Raw genomic sequence first — 6,000 nt, 5'->3', positions numbered from 1 at the left:
AAAAATAGATATTATCGCGCTTACCGAAACGTGGATGAATGTAGAAAATAGAGAACTATTAGCTGAATATCAAATAAATGGATTTAAACTATTTCACACAGATAGATATATTAGACGAGGAGGGGGAGTAGCCATATACGTTAGGGACAATTTGAAATGTAGTCTCAAAGAGGGAATCAAATCTGAGCCACACACAGAAGCTATTTGGATAGAATTAAACGAAAAAGCAAATAATAGTATAATAGGAGTTATATATAGGCCACCAAATTTAGACAGAATGGAAGCAAAGCATCTATGGGATGAAATATCTAGAGCATCTAGATCTAGCAGTATTTATGTCATGGGTGACTTTAATTTTAGTGGAATAAACTGGTTGAACAAAACAGGGAATAATGAAGCAGAAGATTTTCAAGAATTAATTGATTATTGCTTTCTTACGCAAGACATAAAGGAACCAACGCAGGAAAATAATATTTTAGATTTAGTGTTAACTAACAGGGAAACCCAAATGAAGGACATCGAAATAGGGAGTGAGCTAGGGAACAGTGATCATAAAGAAATCAGATTTAGCATAGAATGGAATAGATCTGTAGGAGAAAATTATGTTAAAGTACCTGATTTTCGAAAAGCTAATTTCAATAACCTAAGAAATTTATTGGGTCAAATAGATTGGAAAGTCTTGGGTGTGGGTGTGGGCCGGTCTTGGAGCTGGACGTGGGCCCAGCGATGGGTGACGTAAAAGGGGTTTTCGATGTGGACTCAAAATATAACCTATTTAAGAATATTCTAGGTGAGGCCCAGGAACATAGTATACCATATAAATTGAATAGATCGAATACTACTGATCCAAAGTGGATAACAAAGGATTTGAAGAACCTCATAGGTAAAAAGAGAGCGTGGTACAAAAGGATTAAGAATGGGGAAGTCAGTTTAGAACAGGAATTCGTACAACTGGTTAGAAATACTAAAAAGGAGATAAGGAAAGCAAAAAGAAACTATGAAAGGATAGGTCCATTAAAAACTGAGACAGGTCAAATAACAGATAATGATAAAGAGATGAGTAGTATTTTTAATAAATATTTTATATCTGTATTTACTAAAGAGGAACTTAACAATATGCCTTCAGCCGAACAAGTCTATGAGGGTGGGGACGAGGACAGGTTGACTAGTTTAGCAGTTACCAGGGAGGATGTAATTAAACAAATAGTTAAACTCAAACCAAACAAATCCCCAGGGCCGGATGAAGTGTTTGCCAGGGTGCTTAAAGAGTGCAAAGAGGAGCTTTCTGAGCCACTGTCTACCATATTTAATAAATCAATAGAGTCAGGCAGAGTGCCAGAGTTATGGAAAGTTGCTAATGTGATGCCAATTTTTAAGAAAGGAGATAGATCACTTGCGTCAAACTATCGACCAATTGGCCTAACGTCTATTGTGGGAAAGTTACTTGAATCGATAATTGCAAATAAAATTCGTCTTCATCTTGAAAAACACAAATTAATAAATGAGTCGCAACATGGTTTTACAAATGGCCGTTCATGTTTAACAAATTTGCTATCTTTTTATTCCAGCATAGTTGAGGCAGTTGATAGTGGTAAGGATTGTGATGTTGTGTACCTTGACTTTAGCAAAGCTTTTGATACAGTGCCACATGAAAGACTGATTAAAAAAAAAGGCTCATGGTATTGGAGGTGCTATATTAAGTTGGATTAGGGGATGGCTATTCCAAAGAAAACAGAGAGTTAGTATAAATGGGGTTAAGTCTGAGTGGGAAAGTGTTTTAAGTGGAGTGCCTCAGGGCTCTGTCCTGGGACCTCTGTTGTTTATAATATATATCAATGATTTAGATTCAGGTTTGAGTAGCAACATTTGCAAATTTGCCGATGATACAAAAATTGGCAGGGAAATTAACACGGAAGAAGACTCACTATCACTTCAAGTTGATCTAAATAGGGTTTTGAAATGGTCAAAGGATTGGCAGATGCAGTTTAATGCTGATAGATATAAAGTTTTGAGGCTAGGTAATGATGATAGAGTTACAAGATACGAGCTAGATGATGTTGAGATTGCGAAGTCGAATTGCAAAGGGATCTGGGAGTTATGATAAGTAAGAATTTAAAACAAAAGGATCAATGCATATATGTTCGTAATAAGGCAAATAGGACACTGGGATTTATTAATCGAAGCGTTAGTAACAAGACACCTGGTGTGGTTCTTCAGCTATATCTTGCTCTGGTTAGGCCCCATTTAGATTATGCAGTTCAGTTTTGGTCGCCTTACTATAGAATGGATATAAATTCACTTGAACGTGTCCAGCGTAGGATGACTAAGTTAATTCCCCAAATTAGAAACCTTTCATATGAAGAAAGATTAACAAAGCTTAAATCTATAAATCTAATCTATAAATCTAATCTATAAGCAGCTTTACTCATATCTAGCCAAACTCAATATACTTAGCCCTTGCCAATATGGCTTCAGACCCAAAAAAAGCACTAACGATGCACTTATTAGTATGCTTAACTCGATTCATACAGCTCTTGATAAAGATGAGTTCCCTGTTGGGTTGTTTGTGGACCTGCGTAAAGCTTTTGACACTGTCAACCACCAAAACCTTCTTCTTAAATTACATCATTATGGAGTCAGCGGACACTCCCTACAATACCTCAAATCCTACCTTACTGACAGGCTCCAATATGTTTCTGTGAATAATACAATTTCTCCCACCCTACCCATCAACATTGGTGTTCCCCAGGGCAGCATACTTGGCCCTCTCCTCTTTCTCATCTACATTAATGACCTTCCAAATGCCTCCCAACACCTCAAACCAATTCTATTTGCTGACGACACAACCTTCATTTACTCCAGTCCTGATCCCCTTGCTCTAAATGCCACAGTAAATACTGAGCTAAATAAAGTCCATCTGTGGCTAACTGCCAACAAACTCACCCTTAACATTGACAAAACCTTCTATATTCTGTTTGGCAATAAATCCTCTAATCAAATAAATCTCAAAATAAACAATACCCAAATTTGTAACAAATTAGATGGCAAATTCCTTGGCATTCTCATTGACCACAAGCTTAATTTCCAGGGACACATTCTAAACATATCAAAAAAAGTTTCAAAAACTGTGGGCATTCTTTCTAAGATCAGATATTATGTACCACGCCCTGCCCTGGTGACTCTCTATTACTCCCTTATCTATCCATATCTCAACTATGGTATTTGTGCTTGGGGCTCTACTACCCAAAATCACTTACGTCCTCTAATTACTCAACACAAAGCTGCTATTAGGACAATATCCAATTCTGGCCCCAGACATCACTCGGTACCCCTACTTAAATCTCTGAATATGTTAGACATTAAGTCACTGCACATTCTCTCATGTGTATTATACATATATAACACGCTGAACTGTAATGCCAATCCTGACCTCAAAAGCTTCATTGAAGGTTGTAACAGAACCCATGAGCACCACACCAGAAATAAATACAGTTTTGATATTCCAAGAGTACGACTTAATCAAACTAGAAATGCTCTACAAATCAAGGGACCCAGAATGTGGAATGACCTTCCCAACCATGTTAAAGACTGTACCTCTCTCAACCAGTTTAAGATAAAAACGAAGCACTACCTAATAAATTCCCTGTAACCTACCTTACCCCTCTATTGTCAACCCCTCTTTTTTTTTAAACAAAGCTGTTTGTCGACCTAATTGTATTTGTGCTGCTTTTTCAGCCATGTTCCCCTCTTTTATCTCTACTTTTATTTGTTCTCAACACATTTTATTCTTTATACCCAATTAGTATTAAGCTTTAGTCATTAATGTTTTACCTGCCCGAAACGCTTTGCATAATAGTGGCTTTAGGCATTGTATGTACTAGCTCTATGTATAAATCCATCAATCTTTGTAAAATCTCTTGTATGTATGTACCTTACCTAAATAAACATTTATTTATTTATTTATTTATTTATTATTTTTCTGTAGGACAAGAGCTGGAACTTATCATCATTAAATTCCACATATTTTTTCTGTAGTCCATTGAAAGACGTGATTTACGTGTGATTGGAGGTTTGCTGTGTTCTCTATGTTGTTTACTCTCATAAAAATCATAGTGTCATGTGCAAAGGATGAGACAGTGTTATAGATTGTTTCCTAGTCCATATCTGATATGAGGATGAGAAAATGTACTGAAGCAAGCACAGTATCCTGGGAGAGGGAGACACGGTTGATGGTCTGGATTTTATTTTGTTGACTATTACACATTGGGTTCTGTTAGTCGGGAAATTGTAGATCCATCTGCCTATTTTTCTGGTAATTCCTTTTGCACCCATTTTGTGTGCAAATAGCATCATTGCCACATTTGTCGAAGGCTTTTGCGAAATCTTTGTAAATTATATCAGCGTTTTGCTTGTCTTCATGCCATCCAAGGCCATGTCATAGTTGTCCGGTAATTGTGATAGCAAGAGCACTCTGTTTTAAAACCATTTTGTCCAGGGTTATGGAGATGCTGTGATTCCATGTGTTTTGTGATCTTATTTCTTAGCACTCTCTCAAAGATTTTTTATGTTGAGTGATGTCAGTGCTATCGGTCTGTAATTCTTTTCCTCTGCCTTATTTCCTCCTTTATGGAGTGGTGCTATGTCTGCTGATTTTAGTAGGTCAGGGATAACGCGAGTGTCTAGGCTTTGCCTCCAAAGAATGTGAAGGGCCGGCGACAGTGTTTTTTACAGTTCTTGATGAATATGGAGTTCCAAGAATCAGGGCCTGGTGCAAAGTGCATAAGCATACTGTCTACGGCTTCTTCAAAATCCAGTGGGAGATAGGGTGACATAAGATATATGATTTGATGTTGGCATCACGTCCATGAAAATCATGGATGTCAATCTTTAGGGTGTGTAGTGGCTCATTTCAAACAGTCATACTGATTCCGAAGTATTTTGCTCATTTCTTTTTTGTCATCTGTGAAAGTTCTATCTCTGTCACAAGGGCCTGATACTAGATGTCATTTTTGATGACACGACGCAATAGGATACAGGATGACACGAAGCTGTGACTAGTATTTTTGTCCATATCCGAGATTAGAATGAGAAATAGCAGCGGTGCAAGGATTGTGCCCTGGGGGTACAGAACTTTTCACTGCACTTGGGCTTGATCTTATTTGATCGACTGTCTCACACTGCATTCTGTTTGACAAAGTTGAAATTCCAACGCCCCACTTTACCCGTTATTCCCATTGATTTCATTTTATGGGTTATCACTCCCATTTTATGCTCCATGGTCACATTTGTAGAATGCCTTTGCAAAGTCTGTGTACACAACATCTGCAGTTTGCTTTTCTTCTAAGGCTTCTGTTATTTTGACACAGTAGTTGAGTAACTGTGACAAACAGGATCTTCCCACTCTAAATCCATGTTGTCCTGCGTTGTGTAGGTCATTATTTTCCATCAAACTAAAAGTTTGATTCCTAATTACTCACTCATAAACTTTATTATGTGTTAAGTTAGTGCAACTGGTTTATATTTTTTGCCAAAGCTTTACTACCTTCCTTGTGCAGAGGAGCTATATATGCTGATTTAGGTGCTGCTGGTATCTCCCCTGTATCCAGGCTCTTTTTCCATATTATATTGAGTACTCATGCTACTGGTGCTTTATATTTCTTTATGAATATTAAATTCCACGAGTCTGGACCAGGGACTGAGTGCACGGGCATGTTGTCAATTTCTCTTTCAAAATCTTCCAAGTTCGTGTTAATACCTGTTATATTATCTGCAGCTTGGATGTCATTCATAAAGAAGCTGTCTAGATCTTCAACTTTCATGTTGTTTATTCGGGTGCTAAACAGTCTCATACTGGCTTTTTATCTCTTGTATAGCTTTTCGTTTCAATTCCATTTCCTCACTAATATGATCACTTCAACGTCTGCTCTATTCATAGAATTATTTCTTCGATCTCTGTTTAGATTTATTTTCCTTTCTAAAGACAGTCGTGTTTGTTTAAGC

This window comes from Procambarus clarkii, chromosome 55 (assembly GCF_040958095.1).
Source record: "Procambarus clarkii isolate CNS0578487 chromosome 55, FALCON_Pclarkii_2.0, whole genome shotgun sequence".
In the NCBI taxonomy this organism is placed as follows: Eukaryota; Metazoa; Arthropoda; class Malacostraca; order Decapoda; family Cambaridae; genus Procambarus; species Procambarus clarkii.
This window is presented reverse-complemented; position numbering follows the sequence as displayed.